Source organism: Rhinopithecus bieti, unplaced genomic scaffold (assembly GCF_001698545.2).
Source record: "Rhinopithecus bieti isolate Rb0 unplaced genomic scaffold, ASM169854v2 scaffold_13262, whole genome shotgun sequence".
Lineage (NCBI taxonomy): Eukaryota > Metazoa > Chordata > Mammalia > Primates > Cercopithecidae > Rhinopithecus > Rhinopithecus bieti.
In genome coordinates this window covers 5,446,563-5,465,520 of record NW_016808004.1, presented here as the reverse complement: position 1 = coordinate 5,465,520, position 18,958 = coordinate 5,446,563, and positions in this window count along the sequence as shown.

Genomic DNA, 18,958 nt, shown 5'->3' with positions numbered 1-18,958 from the left:
TGGATTACATACTTAAATCTATGACCTCAAACTATGAAACCACTGAAAGAAAACGTTGGAGAAACTCTCCAGGACATCCGTCTGGGCAAAGATTTCTTGAGTAATATCCATAAACACAGACAACCAAAACACAAATGGACAAATGAGATTATATAAAGTTAAAAAGCCTCTGCACAAGAGAGAAACAATCAACAAAGTGAAGACACAACCCACAGAATGGGGGAAAATATTTGCAAACTATTCACCTGACAAGGGATTAATAACCAGAAAATATAAGGAGCTCAAACAACTCAATAGGAAAAAATCTAGTCATCCAATTAAAAAAAAAAAAAAAAAAAAAAATAGGCAGAAAATCTGAATAGGTGTTTCTCAAAAGAAGACATACAAATGGCACGTAGGTTTATGAAAAGGTGCTCACCATCACTGATCATCAGAGAGATGCAAATCAAAAGTACAATGAGTATCATCTCACTCCAGTTAAAATGGCTTTTATCCAAAAGCAGGCAATAAAAAATGCTAGTGATGATCTGGAGAAAAAGGAATCAGTATATTGAAGAGACATCTGTACTCCCATGTTTACTGCAGCACTATTCACAATAGCCACAATTTAGAAGCATCCTAAGTGTCCATTAACAGGTGAATGGATAAAGAAAATAAAAAGAATGAGATCCTGTCACTTGCAACAACATGGATATAACTGGAGGTCATGATGTTAAGTGTAACAAGCCAGGCACAGAAAGACAAATTTTATATGTTCTCACTCATTTGTCAACGCTAAAAATTAAAAGAATTGAACTCATGGAGATAGGGAGTACAATAATGGTTACAAGAGGCTGGGAAGGGGAGTGGGGATGGGAAGTGGAAATGGTTAATGGGTACAAAACTATAGTTAGAATGAATAAAATCTAGTGTTTGATAGCACAGCAGCCTGACTATAGTCAACAATAATTTATTGTACATTTTAAAATAACTAAAAGAGTATAATTGGGTTGTTTGTAACACAAATAAATGATGTATGTTTGAGATGATGAATACCTTATTTACCCTGATGTGATTATTATACATTGTGTGCCTGTGTCAAAATATCTCATGTAGTCCATAAATGTATGTATCTACTATGTACCCATATAATTAAAATTTTTTATTTTATTTTTTTTTATTTATATTTTTTTGAGACAGAGGCTCGCTCTTTTGCCCAGGCTGGAGGGTAGTGGCCTGATCTGGGCTCACTGCAACCTCCACTTCCTGGGTTCAAGCGATTTTCCTGCCTCAGCCTCCCAAGTAGCTGGGATTACAGGCACCTGCCACCATGCCCAGCTAATTTTTGTATTTTAGTAGAGACAGGGTTTCACCATGTTTGCCAGGCTGGTCTCAAACTCCTGACCTCAGGTGATCTGCCCGCCTAGGCTTCCCAAAGTGCTGGGATTACAGGCATGAGCCACCGTGCCCAGTCTCAAATGATACAAACTTCTTTATGAAAAACCCACAGCTGACATCATAATGGTAAGAGACCGGGTCCTTTCCGCTCTGAGACATTTCTCTCTATACAGAAAGAGCTATTTCTCTTTCTTTTCTCTTCTGCCTATTAAACCTCTGCTCCCAAATTCCTTGTGTATGTCCATGTCCTAAATTTTCCTGGCACGAGACAACAAATCCCAGGGTACATACCCCAGACAACGTAGCCGCTTCATATTGGGGACCTTGTCTGGGATACCAATGTACAACATTCATGGAAAAAGTGAGTAGAGTAGCAGACTCCAACTCTGTCCTTTCATTTCAAGGCTCTCAGCCTCCATTTTAGAACTAAATCAAACCAAATACTGGGCCCCCTTCAGCCATTTAAAAATGATTAGCGTGGCTGCCAGCCTTACAAGACTTGGGGGACAGCCTCGCTAGGGAGAACATGGAGAATCCCCCAGTACACATGGGTTGCTGGGCATATTGGCTTATGTTTGAATCAGCTTCCTATCATGGAGGACTTAGCTGTGGCATGAGACTGGAGGAGGTTTTGGAGCAACTGAGGATTTCTGGCGGGGCTACTCCACAGTGTTATCCAAAGGCTTTTGGACTGACCCCTGGCCTCTGAACACCATGAAGTGTTGGCAACGGGGTCTCCAACTTTCCTACGGTAATTTCTTCCTTTCCTGTCTGCGACCGCCATATCTCTTATCCTCTTTGTGTATGACAGTTCCGCATGTAAATCAGGCATGCCTCCTCAAACCTGACTATAAAATCCTGTGCATCCACGACCCACCGGTTCTTTCCACTTGGAGACCCCTCTCTGTAGAGTGAGCTCTTTCTCTGTTTTTTTGTTTGTTTGAGATGGAGTCTCGCTCTGTCGCGCAGGCTGGAGTGCAGTGGCGCCATCTCGGCTCACTGCAAGCTCCGCCTCCCGGGTTCACGCCATTCTCCTGCCTCAGCCTTCCTAGTAGCTGGGACTACAGGCGCCCGCCACTACGCCCCGCTAATTTTTTGTATCTTTAGTAGAGATGGGGTTTCATTGTGTTAGCTAGGAAGGTCTTGATCTCCTGACCTCGTGATCCGCCTGCCTCGGCTTCCCAAAGTGCTGGGATTACAGGCGCGAGCCACCGCGCCCGGCCTGTTTTTCTTTTTCTTCTCTTCTGCCTAGTAAACCTCTGCTAAAAACAAAACAACAACAACAACAACAAAACACAAACAAGCAAAACTAAAATTTCCCCCTATCAAGAACAAGCAAGGATGTCCACTTTTGCCACTTCTACTCAACATGGTACTGGAAGTTCTACACAGAGCAATTAGGCAAGAAAATGAATTAAAGGGCATCCAAATTGAAAAGGAAGAGGTAAAACTACTTCTGTCTTAAATGGCAGTAATCCTATATGTAGAAAATCCTAAAGAATCCATCCAAAAAACACTGTTAGAGGCCAAGAGCAGTGGTTCTCATCTGCAGTCTCAGAGCTTTGGGAGGCCAACGCAGGAGAATCACCTGAGCCCAGGAGTTCAAAGCTGCAGTGAGCTATGATTGTGCAACTGCACTCCAGCCTAGGCGAGAGGGTGATACTCTGTCTCTAAAACAAACAACAACAAAAAACCCTTTTAGAACTAATAAACAAACTGAGCAAAGTTGCAGGATGCAAAATTGACATAAAAATCAATTGTATTTCTATGCACTAGCAAAAAACAACACTAAAAAAAGAAATTTAAAAAATTCCATTTACAACAGTATCAAAAAGAATAAAATAGGAATAAATTTAACTAAGGAGGTGCAAGACTTGTACATCAAAGGAGGTGGAAGCAAATCACTGTTGAAGGAATTTACAGAAGGCTTAAATAAATAGACATTCTGGATTCATAGATTAGAAGACTTAATATTGTTAAGATGACAATACTATCCAAAGTGGTCTGCAGAACCAACACATTTCTACTGGAATCCAAATGGCGTGTTTCTGCAAAAACAGAAAAACTCATCCTAAAATTCATATGAAATTTCAAGGAACCCCAAATAGCCAAAATAATCCTGAAAAAGAACAAAGGTGGGATATACATCATTTGTGATTTCAAAACTTGATACAAGTGGCCGGGCGCGGTGGCTCAAGCCTGTAATCCCAGCACTTCGGGAGGCCGAGACGGGCGGATCACGAGGTCAGGAGATCGAGACCATCCTGGCTAACATGGTGAAACCCCGTCTCTACTAAAATACAAAAAACTAGCCGGGCGACCTGGCGGGCGCCTGTAGTCCCAGCTACTCGGGAGGCTGAGGCAGGAGAATGGTGTGAACCCGGGAGGCGGAGCTTGCAGTGAGCTGAGATCCGGCCACTGCACTCCAGCCTGGGCAGCAGAGCGAGACTCCGTCTCAAAAAAAAAAAAAAAAAAAAAAAATTAAAAAGACAACTCACAGAATGGGAGAAAATATTTGCAAATCATATATCCCATGAGGGTTTAATATTTAGAATATATAAAGAACTCCCACAACTCAAAACAAAAAAACAAACAATCCAATTAAAAAATGGATAAAGGACGTGATAGACAATTTTCCAGAGAAGACACACAAATGGCTAATAAACACATGAAACGATGTTTAACATCATTAGTTATCAGGGAAATGAAAATACTAACCACAGTGAGATACTATTTCATACCCCCCAAGATGGCTATAATTTAAAAATGTAAAACAACAAGTGTTGGTAAGGATATGGGGAAATTGGAACCCTTGTGCAGTGCTGGTGGGAATGTAAAATGGTGCAGCTGCTGTGGAAAATGTCTTGATACCTCAAAAAGTTAATCGTAGATTTACCATATGACCCAACAATTCCTCTCCTAATTCAATGTTTAATAGAATTGAAAATAGGGACTCAAACGGATTCTTCTGTACCCATGTTCATATCAGCAATATTCACAATTCCCAAAGGGTGGAAACAACCCACGTGTTCATCAGTGGATGAATGACAAACAAAATGTGAACTACACATGCAATGGAATATTATTCATCCATAACAAGGATGACATCATTAGGCCAGGCACAGTGGCTCACGCCTGTAATCCCAGCACTTTGGGAGGCCAAAGTGAGTGGATCACAAGGTCAGGAGTTCGAGACCAGCCTTACCAGCATGGGGAAACCCTGTCTCTACTAAAAATACTATGAACAACTATATGTCTGCTACTCGGGAGGCTGAGGCAGGAGAATTGCTTGAATCTGGGGGGGCAAAGGTTGCAGTGAGCTGAGATTGCATCACTGCACTCCAGCCTGGCCGACAGAGCAAGACTCCGTCTCAAAAAAAAAAAAAAAAAAAGAGGATGAAGTTCTTTTGGCACATGTTACAATACGGATGAACATTGAAAACATTATGATAAGTGAAATAAGCCAGACACAAAAGGACACATAGGTATAAACAAATATGTATGATTCTACTTATATGAAATACCTGTAATAGGCAAATTCATAGAGACAGAAAGTAGAATAGAGGTTAACAGGAGTTGGGAGAGGTGATAAGTTATTATCAATAAGTACAGATTTTGTTTTTGAGATAATAAAAAAGTTATGGAAATAGATAGTGATGATGGTTTCACAATATCTTGGATGTACTTAATACCACTGAATTGTACACTTAACCATCGCTTAAAAGATTTTATATATATTTTACCAGAAATTTTTTTTTTAAAAAAGGTAAAATTGAATTCTCAAGAGCCAAATTCTCCAGACATCTTCCAAGCTTATAGGATTTCTGTGCAACATTTAACACCACTGACCACCAAACCTATCTGGAAACTCTCAACTCACTTACGGTGTCAATTAGGAAGGCTTTTGACTTCAAGTAACAAAAAACAAGACACATAGTAGCTTCAGCAAGTAGGGGATTGTGTCTCATGCTCCCTCACCCATAGCATACAGCTTTGGTTCTTGTGATTCAAGGATGGCTGCTGCATCTCCACGCTTCACTTCCACATCCCAGGCAGGAAAAATAAGGACAGAGAAAGAGCCATTGGCTAAATGCTGAAGATCCTGGCCAGCAAAGACTGTCCCCTCTACGGGGCTTTCTAGGAAACCCAACCAGTGGTGCCCACTTACATCTCACTGTCCAGAACTGGGTCACACACCCCTCGCTAATGGCAAAGCAGGATGGGAGTGTGAAAAGGCTTTTACCTGAGGACACCTCTTCCCAAAATCTAAATGGAGCTCTGTCAGAAAGGAAGAAAGAAGAGTGGAGAATGAGGAGGCCACTGGCAAAGGCTGCTCCCTGGCTTCGGGGGTGCGCCTGGTCCCTGATTGTGGCTTCTCCAGCTCTCTCACTAATGTTTCCTGTGGCTCACCCTTGACCATTCAGCATTTCCCCACATTCTGACTTCGGCTCACTTCATTTTTCATTCTAGGTACTTTCCCCGAGCCCATGCACCTCCCGGCCCCTGCTTTCAGCTACCACCCCTCATCAGGGAATCCCAAACACACACATAACTTCTACCTGGACCCAATGCCTGAGCTATAGACACATTTGTCCATTCATTCAAAAATGTTTATGAAGTGCTTTCTATGAGCTGGACACTCCTCTAGGCCTCGAAGATACAGCAGGAAGCAACAGCCCTCACAGAGCTAACCTTTAAGTGAGGGAGAGGGTTTATTAACATGTAAGCAACTAAGCAGGTTGTTCCAACTGGTGACACCGGAAGACTTCACAGCAGGATGCTGTGACAGAGGAGAGTGGGGATGGGAGGCTACTTCCAACAAAATAACCTCAAAGAGCTCTCTAAAGAGGTAACAAGAATAGTTGGTTTCCAGTCTGGGCAATAGGGTGATACCCCGTCTCTACAATTTTTTTTTTTCTTAATGAGGCAGGTGTGGTGGTATGCACCTGTGGTCTCAGCTGTTGAGGAAGCTGAGATGGGAAGCTGGCTTGAGCGCAGGAGGTGGAGGCTACGGTGAGCCATGATCATGCCGCTGCACTCCAGCCTGGGTGACAGAGCAAGACCCTGTCTCATAACGCAAAACAAAACAAAATAAAAAGAATAGTTGTTGCTGGCAAGGAGTGATTTTAAAATTCCCACCTGAGGGGGCTAGATGCTGTAACAAGAGCAACTGACATTTTGCAGATTCAATGTGGAGTCATGTGTGGAAACCTAGGTGGCACCACCTTCCCATGTGATTCTAGAACATTTTGAAACCTACAGGGCCCGGTGCTCTAGTCAGTGGCTTGGCGCCCTATCCCTTGATCAGGCCTCAGCATTTCTCCCCCGGTAATTATTATATAATCACTCCTCACTTTCTTCAGGATTCTCTCCAGGGGAGACCTTCCCTGGCCACATTTGCAATTGAAACTTCCTGCTTACCCAAACCAGCTTTTCCCCTTCCCCCATCTTAGTTGTTCCCACAGCATTCATCACCACATAACATACACTATACATCTATTGCTTATTTGTTTATTGCCTGCCTTCCCTACCATAACTGGGTGTGTACCAAGGTAGGGATTCTTGTTTGTTCTTTTCACTGCGGAACCCCCAGTTTCCAGGCCTGTGTCGGGCACATATAAAATGCTCAGAAAATATTTGTTCAATGAGTAAATGGTCTACTCACTTGGAGGCTCCACCCCTTCTCTTACCCTCCTCCCTCCTGGCCACCAGAGAGACCACCCCACTAGATCATTCCCCTGCTTAGCAACTTTCAACAACTCCCTGTGCTTTCAGAAGAGAGTGCAAATTCTCAACCCAGCACTGGGGATGGCCTGGCTCTCTATCACTCCAGCCTCATCTCCCACCCCTTTGACACCCTGCACTGCAGCCACATCACCCCATTCATAGGTCCTTGCCTATGTCTATTTTATTTTTCTCTTTCTTCCGGATCTCAGATGCAGAGAATTGAGTTCATCTTCCGTTCAGTTTCATGAGTCACTATCATTTTGGGTAAGTGGGCCAGTGGTAAGCTCTTTTTTTTTTTTTTTTTTTTTTTTTTTGAGAAGGAGTCTCGCTCTGTCACGCAGGCTATAGTACAGTGGCGTGATCTCGGCTCACTGCAACTTCTGCCTCCTGGGTTCAAGCAATTCTCCTGCCTCAGCCTCCAGAGTAACTGGGATTATGGGCACACACCACCACACCGGGCTAATTTTTTTGTATTTTTAGTAGAGATGGGGTTTTACCATGTTGACCAGGCTGGTCTCGAACTCCTGACCTCAAGTAATCTACCCGCCTCGGCCTCCCAAAGTGTTGGGATTACAGGTCTGAGCCACTATGCCCAGCCAGTAAGCTCTCTTGATTTATTTTATTTTAAATATTGCCCCTCTCCCTAATCTCCACTCTGATTTCATTTCCCCATGGAGGTGCCCACTCTAATGCATTTGGTCCAGGTCCTGGGTGGCTTTCTATCCCTGGTAAATAAGTGGCATTCATTTATATAAACAAGTACATACATGACCTTGTACTACAGATCTCATTCTGTTTCTTACATTTTTCACCCAACACCGAGGGTGTGATGTATGTGTATGTTTTGTGTGTGTGTGTGTGTGTGTGTGTGTGTGTGTGTGTGTGTGTGTGTGTACAATCTCTCCATTTCTCATTGCTTCCCACCAGATTGGCAATCCCTGCTGTTGTCCAAGTCCCACCCTAAGCATCCACCGCATCTTATTCTCCTCCCAGTGTTAGGCCTTCCACTGCCTCTAACTCTCCACAATTACAACAGAGTTGCAATGAACATCCTCATCCTTGTCTGCTAATAGACCTGAGAACAAAGCTTACTCAGGGTTGGGGCTGCTGGCTTTTAGATTATAGGCACACTGCCTGCAACTGCTCCCACGTCCTCAGCAGCATTTGGACTTATCCACCTTTCTAATTATTGGTAAGCTAATGGGCATGCTTATTATTTCAGACCTAGGCTGACTTCTGGGGCCAAAGGGGATACAGATGATTTTGCTGACACCTTATAGGTGGTACAAAGTCATAAAAGTAACTAACATCGATTTATGTAGTGAGAACACTATTGCCTTTTTAGTTTTCTTTTAGTAAGTTTTAGTGTGCTGGAGTGTGCTTTTAATTCCTTCCTCATACCTTCATGTATCCCATAACAACATTTTGGTCAATGACAGGACACATATAAGACAGTGGTCCCATAAGATTATCATGGAGCATATATAAAACCTGATATATGGAACTTGATATTGGCATTTCAGATCAAGTAGGGGAAATGATTGATATTCAATATTCAGTAAAGATGATGGGACACTTAGTTTTCCAGATTTAAAAAATGTACATGTACTAGTATATATACCATCTAGGTTTGTATAAGTATACTCTATGATGTTCATGCAATGACAAAATCACTTAAAGACAAATTTCTCAAAAAGTATCCCTGGCATTAAGAGACACGTGACTGTACCTGCTAGACTTCCTTTTTATTAAAGATTCTTTGGAAAGGCTACTGTTGTTTTATTGTATTTATTTTGTGGTTTCTGACTATTTCTGGTAAGCGATAATAGTTTTCTATGTTTGGGGAAATACTTCACTAAGTAAAAAAAGCAGGTCAATTGAAAGAAAAATGATAATTAAGTCATAGGTGTTCCCTAGATAGCACAGAAATTCTGAAGATGGTTTTTCATATCACCGAGGTTGGGGAAAGCTGACATAAACCAAGGTTCAGCTGGGAACAGAGGGGTCTGTCCTGATGCTCCAGGTGGCCTGGTAGCCCTTACCTCACAAAATGACCCAGGTTCAAATCCTGCTTTTTCTGAGCAAGTTACCTCTCATTTCCCTCTGCCATCTGTAAAACGGTGATGACAACATTCACAGGATTATTAAGATAATTAAATGAGATCTTAACAAGGGACTCTAGCACTGGGAGGGGCATAACACATGGTGTCAGCACCTTCGAGTGTGAAGACATGGACTTTTTTCTTTTCTTTACGTTTTTTTTTTTTTTTTTTTTTTTTGAGACGGAGTCTGCTCTGTCACCCAGACTGAAGTGTAGTGGCATGATCTCGGCTCACGGCAACCTCTGCCTCCCCAGATCAGGCGATTCTCCTGCCTCAGCCTCCTGAGTAGCTGGAATTACAGGTACCCACCACGACGCCCAGCTAATTTTTTATTTTTAGTAGAGTCAGGGTTTCACCATATTGGTCAGGCTGGTCTCGAACTCCTGACCTTAGGCAATCCACCCACCTCGGCCTCCCAAAGTGCTGGGATTATAGGCATGAGCCCCCATGCCTGACTTTCTTTTCTTAATAGTTGCCTTCTCTCTGTGTGTCCTGTCCTTAGCAGTAGATTTTGTCATGCTTTTCCCCCTTCATGATTATGTTTTTAATTAATTTTTGTTTTGTGTGTCATCCTTGCCCAGGGGCCATGCTAACTGCTTCTGTCTCATTCCAATTTTAGTATATGTGCTGCTGAAGAGAGTACTTGCCATACTTTTTAAATAGAAACAGTACCCTTGGGCACTCACAGGAACTGCTTTGGAACCTAGAGATAGGAAGCTGGGCTGGGGACAGAGGTCAGGTTAGCAAGGGCAGAGCCCATGCCTCCCAGCATAAAGTCCTCTGCTGGCAGCAGTGTTTCTGTTTCAGCAGGCACGTCCCACTGCAACGGGTAAACCTGGCCACATCCGCTGACTCCCAGAGTCTGCCTGGGAACGTGGGCAGCCTGGGTCTCCCATGGGCCCTGTCTAGAGCACATGGTAGTGGGGTCAGAGGTCAATCAGGGTAGCCTGGACGAATGCAGCCGGTTTGACAAGAGGGCAGGCATTGAGGTCTCTTCCGGTGAAGGTCTTAACTGTCAAATTGTGGTCCTGGGTCTAGGATGTGGAATAAGCCTGGTAAAGACCCTGCAGAGCTCTGATGAGGTGGGGTGGAATTAGGAGGAGCCATCCATTTAATCAATAAATACAAACATAGATTTGACACTCCAGTTAAATGTTTGTATTGGTTTCCTATTGCTGCCACAACAGATTTAGTGGCTTAAAACAACACAAATCAATAATCTTACAGTTTTGGAGGCCAGAAGTCCAAAGTGGGTCTCGCTGGGCTAAAATGAACGTGTTGTTAGGGCCACATTCCTTTCCGGGGATTCCGGGGGAGAATCCATTTTCTCGTTTTCCTCAGGCTGCCCACATGCCTGGACTCAAGTCCCCTTTCCACCTTCAAAGCCAAAAATGGAATGGCCGGTTGAGTCTTTCTTATGATGATGTCATCCTTCTACCTCTGACCCTCCTGCCTCTCTCCTTTTTTTTTTTTTTTTTTTTTTTTGAGATGGAGTCTCACTCTGTCGCCCAGGCTGGAGTATAGAGGGGCGATCTTGGCTCACTGCAAGCTCCACCTGCCGGGTTTAAGCAATTATCTCACATCAGCCTCCTGAGTAGTATCTGGCATTATAGGCACATGCCACCACACTCAGCTAATTTTTGTATTTTTATTAGAGACGAGGTTTTACCATGTTGGCCAGGCTGGTCTTGAACTCCTGGCCTCAGGTGATCCACCCACCTCAGCCTCAGCCTCCCAAAGTTCTGGGATGACAGGCATGAGCCACAGCGCCCAGACCTTCCTGCCTCTTATAAGGTCTCTTCATGATAACACCAGGCCCACCCTGATACTCCAGAATCATCTCCTCATCTCAAGACCCTTATCGATTTTTTTTTTTTTTTTTTTTTTTGAGACAGAGTCTCGCTCTGTTGCCCAGGCTGGAGTTCAGTGGCACAATCGTGGCTCACCACAACCTCTGCTTCCTGGGTTCAAGCAATTCTCTTGCCTTAGCCTGTCGAGTAGCTGGAGCTACAGGCATGTGCCACCATGCCTGGCTAATTTTTGTATTTTTAGTACAGACAGGGTTTCACTATGTTGGTCAGGCTGGTCTCGAACTCCTGACCTTGTGATTCGCCCTTCTCAGCCTCCCAAAGTGCTGGGATTACAGGCGTGAGCCACAGTGCCCTGCCAAGACCCTTATCTTAATCACATCTGTGAAGTCCCTTTGGCCATGGAAGGTAACATATTCACTGGCTGCAGGATGTGAACATCTTTGGGAGACCACTATTCTGCCATGGCCTGGCTCCTCTCCTGAGATCCCATCATAGCCCAGGCCTGCATGCTCCAGATTTCAGTCCAGTGGCAAAGAGTACACTTTTGTATTGCTTGCCCTGGGAAATATGCCGGGGTTGGCTGTGACTAGGCCAACTTGGGTTGTTAGGCTCACTAACAATCCAGTCACTGCAGCCAGCAGGATGGACCATGCTGCTTGGTTAGTACTAAGTCTCAGGTTCATCCCTGGAACTGAGATTGGGGTCAGCCCCCTAGTGACCTGGAAGAAAGGAGGGGAGAAGTTTCCAAGGAGAATTAAGGAGGTCTTACAAAAGAAGAGGGAGTAGGTGCTGACCACTACCAACCACAATGATCTTGTGAAACACTGTGATGCCCATTTTGCAGGTGGAAGAGATGGTGAAGTCACACATGAGGTCCAGCCATGATATGAACCCGCGTGGAGGAGTTCTTGCCACTATATCAGGCTTCCTTGACCCCCGGCTAAATGTGGCATTGGCAGATCTGATTAATGCTGGAATGTTATGTAGCTCAGCTGACCTGGGTGGCAGCCTCCTTAGAGGTTGGCATGGGACCTACTGAGGAAGGCACATGGTTAACACAATTACTGGCGAGGTAGATACCCTCAGAGAAAAGGGAAATTTCCATTTCACTCCTGAAAGACTCTTTAAAGCCAAAACTCAAATCAAAGAGCAAAGTATAATAACTTCCTCTGGGCAAATTTATAATTAATCCTGGATTAATTGGCCTTAATGAAGTTGAATTAATTACTAGCTGTTTGTAAAGAACTTTGAACTACCTTAGTACAAAATGGCATTAAAGAAACAGAAAGGAACCAGCATCGCATTAACATGAAGAACAAATCCCAAATAATCGCAGTTCTGCAGGCTGTTTCCCATCACTAATTTTCCCAGGGACTGTGTCCAGCCTGTGGAACTGTAGGGGGCCCAGGGAGTCTTTTGCAGAGGAGGATGTCTTCATGGGCTAGAGGTTTGGGGGTGAGTGCATTCAAGAAGCAGTTGTGGGGCTTTGCGTGTGCCAGGCCCAGGGCTATCAAAGATGTGCAAGGTGAGGCCCTTGCTCTCTAGGCATGCTCAGCTACCAGGAAGGGGAAGAGCTCTGGAGTACCTGCCTGGTATAAAGGGAACTTGGCTTAGTGGGAGGGATGGTAGGACAGAAACATAGTACACTATAGGAGGCGTGAAGCAACCTGCATTTTGCTGGGAATAGCTCTCCATTTCCTGTAGGGGATCCCCTGGTTCCTCCTTACCCCCGTTCTTGGGGTGGGCTTATGACCCACACCTGGCTAGGCAGAGCACTGGATTTCTCTCTTGGTGCAGGGGCACATGACTTCATCAGGGCCAAGGAGACTTGATTTGGGGACTTTGTGGTGCTGCTGACAGCCACTTTGTCATTGTGAGGGGGCAGCCTGTCTGGGAATGGAGACAACTCAGAGGAAGGAGGAACGGAGAGAAAGAGACAAAGTCAGTGTCCTCATGTTGTCATCTGAGCCCCTGGATGAAGCAAGCTCTTCCCCCAGACTTTTTAGCTAGGTTTGTTTATTTAAATTCACAAACACTGATTTAGCATTTATTAATATACAAGGAATTGCTCTGAGTGCTATAGACATACCAATTCATATAATCGTCACTACCCTGTGAGTTAGGAAGTATTATGCCCCTTTTGACAAATGAAGAAACTGAGGCACAAAGCAGTTTTGTAATGTGCCCAAGGCTCCACAATTTCCAGCTGGTGGGAGCAGGACTGGACACAAGCAGTGTCTGTGCTTTTCACTACATCATGGGCCAGCATGTTCCCTTTTTTGCGTAAGTCAGTTTCACTGTGAGTTTCTGTCATTTGTCCTCAAAAAGCATGACTGTGCAGAACATGACATGGAGGTAACCAATCCAGTCCCCAGAGGTTTGAGGAAGCTTCCAGAGGGCGTGCCAGTCCAAGGAAGTAGACCGCGGGTGAGTGTTGGGATGGGGTGGATGAGCACGGTGTGTGTGCAGGATTGCACAGGTTCAGGGTCACCAGGCACAGGGAGAGAAACAGAGAGGGGCATGACGGGGTGGGCTGGGGTGGGGTGAGGAGTCAGTCTGTCCACAGGGGACAGTGATAAAGCATTTGTAACTCTTCCCTTGGGGATACAAACTAAGGAAACTTAGTCCCACTGGTACCTTTAGGACATTTTTTAAAATTTTGAAAAATGTATTTCTTGAATAGGTAATACTTTCACATGAGTTAAAATTCAAAAAATGCCAATGTATTTCAAGTAAAATGTCTTCCTGTCTTCCCTCCAGCCAATCTGTTCCCCTCCCTGGAGATAACATTTATTGAGCACCACCTATATGCACTGTGCTAAACCCAGGGGGAGACAGATAATGAGGAATGAACATAATAAGGAAATAAACCATACACGTATGTTCAAAGGTGATATGCGCAAAGGAAAAACTGGAGCAGGATAAGTGGGATCAGGAGTAGGGAGGGGACTGTACTTTTAGAGAGGCTGTCCAGGGCAGGGCTCATGCAGGACGTGACAGCTGAACTTGGAGGAGGTGAGGGGTGAGCCATTTAGAGGTTTGGGAGAAAAATGCTCTGGTCCTTGCTTGGGGGTTTTGAGTAACAGCAAGGGGGCTAGTGTGGCTGGAGCCAGAAGAAAACAGGAGATGAGTTCAGGAAGGTAGCATGGTGTGTTTATGTGTGTGTGTGTTTGTCTCTGTGCATGTGCGTGTGTCTGTATGTGTGCATGTGCATGTGTGCGTGCGTGTCTCTGTGCTTATGCATGGTCCCATTTGCCTGCTGCTGTGCACACGTGTGTGTGTGCGTCTGTGTATCTGTGCGTGTGCACGGGTGTATGCATGTGCGTCTGTGTGTCTCTATGTGTGTGCATGGCCCCATTTGCCTGCCACTGTGTGCACGTGTGTGTGCGTGCATGTGTGCATGTGTGTCTCGTGTGTGTGCATGTGTGTGCGCGTGCATCTCTGTGTGTGTGCATGCATGTATGTCTCTGTGCACGTGCCATGCCCTCATTTCTGCCGCTGTGCACCGTGTGCCAACATCTGTGTGTCTCTGCATCTGCATCGGTGTATGTCCCGTGTGTCACTGTGTGCGTGCATCTGTGTGTGTGTGCGGCACGTGTGTGTGTGTGTCTCTGCTGCGCTGTGCGTGTGCATGGCCCCATTTGCCTGCCACTGTGCTGCTGTAAGGACTGTGGCTCTTCCTCCAAGTGAGATGAAGAGACAAAGGCTCACTCCAGCTTCTGTAAGCAGAATAGGCTGTAGGAGAACAAGAGCAGATGCAGGGAGTCCTAGTAAAAGAACAGCTTCAGTAAATTAAAACCACGATGAGAAACCACAACACACCTATTGGAAAGGCCAACATTACAATTGCTATTGAGACAAGGTTTTGCTCTGTTGCCCAGGCTGGGGTGGTGGCATGATCATGGCTCACTGCAGCCTTGACCTCCTGGGGTCAGGAGATCCGCGCACCTCAGCCTCTCGAGTAGCTGAGACCACAGTCATGTGCCACCATGCCCGGCCAATTTTTGTATTTTTTGTAGAGATGGAGCCCTACTATGTTTCCCAGGCTGGTCTCCAACTCCTGGGCTCAAATGATCTTCCCACCTTGGCCTCCCAAAGTGCTGCGATTATAGGCATGAGCCACTACATCCTGCAAGAAAAGCTAAAATTAAAAACAAAACAGCCTAGGTAACATAGCGAGACTCCATCTTTACAAAAAATTTTAAAAATTGGTTGGGCTACCCAGGTGGCTGGGATGGGAGGATGGTTTGAGCCCAGGAGTTTGAGACTGCAGTGAGCTATGATTGTGCCACTGCACTCCAGCCTGGGCAACAGAGTGAGACCCCATCTCTAAAACAAAAACAAAAACAAGACACTCAACAATACCAACTACAACTGATGATGCTGAGCAATTGAAACTCTTATACATTGCTGCGGGAATGTAAAATGATACAGCCACTCTGGAAAACAGTTTAGCAGTTTCTTATAAAGTTAAAACCCACTAGCCATATGACCCAACAATCTCACTTTTGGTGTTTACCCGAGTGAAACTTACGTTCACATAGAAACCTATACATGAGTCTTTAGAACAGCTTTATAATAGCCAAAACCTGGAAACAACCCAAATGCCCTTCAACAGGTGACTGGGCAACCAAATGATGATCCATCCATACAATGTAATACTACACAGTGATAAAAAGGATCACACACTGCAGTCACACACAACAACATGGATAAGTCTCAAATGCATTATGCTAAGTGAAAGAAGCTGGACCCCAAAGGTTACCTACTGTATGCTTCCACTTGTATAATGTTCTGGAAAAAGCAAAGCTTGTAGAGACAGAGAACATAGATAAGTAGCTGCCAGAGGTTAAAGGAGAAGGAGGGATTGATCACAAAGGGTTTTTTTTCTTTTATTTTTTGTTTTTTTTTTTTGAGGGTTATGAGTCTGTTTTGTATCTTGATTGTGATGGTGATTACCTGATTTTATGCATTGGCCAAAGCTCATAGAGCCGTACACCAACAAGGGTGAATTTTACTGTTGCGGTAATCCAGGTAAGAGATGATGGCTTAGATCAAGTGCTGATGGTAGAGATGTTCAGAGGGGGTTGGATTCTAAGGGTAAAACCAACATAATTTTTCAGTGAATTGGATGTGGAGTATGAAAGAAAGAGAGGAGTCAAGAACTGAGCCACAGTTTGCTGCTTAAACAGCTGGGAGGATGCGGTTCTCATTCACTGTAATGGGAGTGGAGGAGTGGAGTGGAGTGGAGAGTAAAACCAGAAATTCTGACCTTGACATGTAAGTTTGAGATGCCTATTACACATTCAGGTTGTGTATGTGAGCCTGCAATTAGGAGGGGGAGGCTCCTAGCTGCAGGCTCACACACAGAACCTGAATTTGGGAGTCAATGGCTTGTAACACCAAGAGACATAGACATCATCAGGGAGTAAATATATAGAGAGAAAATTGGAGGGCTGAGCCCTGGGACCTTCTTGTGTCTGCTGTTATCCATATCTTATGTACCCTTGTAGGGCTATTCTATACTTGTACAAGCACATATATAGAGAGAGTGCATTTTTCATAAATGCAAACATGCTATACACACTAGTGTGCACCCTATTTTTTTTGTTACCAATATATCTTAGAGATTGTTCCCAAGTAGTATACAAACAGCTTCTTTGTTCTTTTTAAAGCCTGTATCATTATTCCACAGTATAGACAGACCACGATCTCTCTTTTTCTATTTACAGTTTTTTATCATGGGAAACTTTGAACATATCAAAAATGTAGACAGAATAATGAACCCCCAAGACCTATTACCCAATGATGAGCAACTCAGGGCCAGTCTAGACTGCCATACACTCCTCTTCTTTTAAATTCTGATTTTCAGTAGCTTTGTGTCCTGATATAATTTCTTTCTTTCTTTTTTTTTTTTTTTTTGTTGAGACAGAGCAAGACTCTGTCGCCTAGGCTGGAGTGCAGTGGTGCGATCTTGGATCACTGCAACCTCTGCCTCCTGGTTTAAGTGATTCTTGTGCCTCAGCCTCCCGAGTAGTTGGGATTACAGGCAAGCACCACCACGTCTGGCTAATTTTTGTGTTTTTAGTAGAGACAGCGTTTTGCCATGTTGAGCCAGGCTGGTCCCGAACTTCTGGTCTCAAATGATCTGCCCGCCTTGGCCTCTCAAAGTGCTGGGATTACAAACATAAGCCACTATGCCTGGTCTTTGTCTTGATATAATTTCAAACTTACCATAATTATTCTTTTTAAGGACATTTACTTTGTTTATAATATTTGGCTACTACATACAATATACAAAAGAAATACTTGGTACTAGAACATGCCTTTTCATGAAGACTACTTTCCTTGGGGCCCAAGAGGACAAGAGGCTGGGGCCTTAAATGCTTCCAGAGTAACTGTCTGGAGGAAGGAGTGAGTCTCAATGGTTTGTCTCAGGGGGACTCTGTTTCTGAGACCCTTGGGCCAACCACACAACCAGAGCCCTCACAGGGAGGGAGACTTGGGTGATGTTGCAACACCAATCTTAGCATTGGTGAGATCCTGTTTTCTGGGGAAGTCTGGCTTTGGCCTCCGGCCAGCTTTCTAGAGCTTCTGCCTTTGATGCTTCAGAAGGCCACACCACCAAGCTAAACCATACTCTGAAAGATATTTTCAGGATATGCTTAGCATGCAGCTTCTTCTCTTCAGCCTCACCTCGCCACGTGCCACCTGGCTCTGGTTGCTGCTGTCTCTGAGCCTGCTGTTTCCTCTGTGCAGCACGTTCTTTCATAAATTTCCCTAGGTTCTGTGCAGCCTGGCCCTTCTCCTGCATCTTTGTCAGCTCAAATGCCTCTCCCTTAATAAGCATCCTCCTCCCTTGCACCAGTAACTCTCAGCAATGCTGCCTTATTTCTCCCAAAGCACTTCATCATTATTTGCCTTATTCATCCATAGTTGTATCCCTTCAAAATATCATGTCTGCCACACAGCAGGTGTTCAATCAATATTTGTTAGAAGATTTGTATTAGTCAAGATTCTCTAGAGGGACAGAACGAATGGAATATATATGGGATATATATCCTAAGCCCAGGCTACAGACTCTCAGGGTGAGAATTTCTGAGTCAGAGATAATGTTGTCCTCTTCCATCTTGGAATATAAACATATATATATATATATATTCCATTATATATATTCCATTATATATATTCCATTATATATATACATAATGAGCGGCTCTCTCTATATTATATATATATAATGAGTGGCTCTCTCTCTATTTTTTAAATATATATATATAATATATATAGTGAGCAGCTCTGTGCCTCTTAGCCATGGACATGTGGAATATATATATACATATTCCATTAGTTCTGTCCCTCTGGAGAATCCTACACACACACACACACACACACACACATATATATATGTGGGAGTTTATTAAATATTGGCTCACATGATCACAAGGTCCCACAATAGGCCATCTGCAGGCTGAGGAGCAAGGAGAGCCAGTCCGAGTTCCAAAACTGAAGAACTTGAAGTCTGATGTTCAAGAGCAGGAAGCATCCAGCACGGGAGAAAGATGAAGTCTGGGAGGCTGGGTCAGTCTCTCTTTTCACATTTTCCGCCTGCTTATATTCTAGCTGCGATGGCAGCCGATTAGATTGCGCCCACCCAGATTAAGGGTGGGTCTTAATCTGGCCTTTCCCAGGCCACTGACTCAAATGTTAATCTCTTTTGGCAACCCCTCACAGACACACCCAGGATCAATACTTTGTATCCTTCAGACTGATCAAGTTGACACTCAGTATTAACCATCACAAGACTGAATAATGAAAAATGAAAAAATGAAGGTCTATAGCTAGAAATTTAGAGATCGTCCCAGCGTCCTCCTTCTCCCCCATTGCACATCCAATTAGTCACAAAATCTTGTCACTGAAAAATCTTTATGAGACTCTAGC